This window comes from Nycticebus coucang, chromosome 11 (assembly GCF_027406575.1).
Source record: "Nycticebus coucang isolate mNycCou1 chromosome 11, mNycCou1.pri, whole genome shotgun sequence".
Lineage (NCBI taxonomy): Eukaryota > Metazoa > Chordata > Mammalia > Primates > Lorisidae > Nycticebus > Nycticebus coucang.
Genome location: NC_069790.1, coordinates 50,734,467 through 50,735,013, shown reverse-complemented (window position 1 = coordinate 50,735,013; position 547 = coordinate 50,734,467). Strand labels below are relative to the sequence as shown.

The following is a 547-nucleotide window of genomic DNA, read 5'->3' as shown; positions in this document are numbered from 1 at the left end:
TTTAGCCTTCTGCTATTTATGTATGAGTGATTGTGTGTATTTATGTGTCTATCATCTATTTATTTGCATTGTTTCTTACTGTCAAGTGTTGAGTATTCCTTATTCATAAATTCCAAAATAGCCAATCCCACAAGCAAAAATTTGAGTAAGTCAAAAGGCTAAATATAAACCTTTTCATTCTTCGATTAAATTGTATTTAAAATTGTAAATTTTATAGCTTCTTGGCCTTTTGGCTAAGATCAAGTGTAAAATTATAAATTTTGTTTTTGTTCTCTTAAATTAACATATTTTGAATACTAACCTTATTACATACAAGCTTTACTCCATTGCTGTGTGGAAATTTATAATGTATTTAACAAATAACAAATCACTGATTCTCCACTTAGCTCTTAATTCATGAAAAAGTTTGATATATATCAGTTATGCAGAGTATCAAGCTACAGTGATATATATCAGTTATGCAGAGTATCAAGCTACAGTGATATATATCAGTTATGCAGAGTATCAAGCTACAGTTTACCACTCATGGAAAAAATTATGAATTTAA

General features: G+C 28.0%; 1 pseudogene; it reads left to right on the top strand.

The window, feature by feature from the left end:
* Positions 1–213: 213 nt before the first annotated feature.
* Positions 214–344, top strand: LOC128560683 (uncharacterized; annotated as a pseudogene).
* Positions 345–547: the final 203 nt, after the last annotated feature.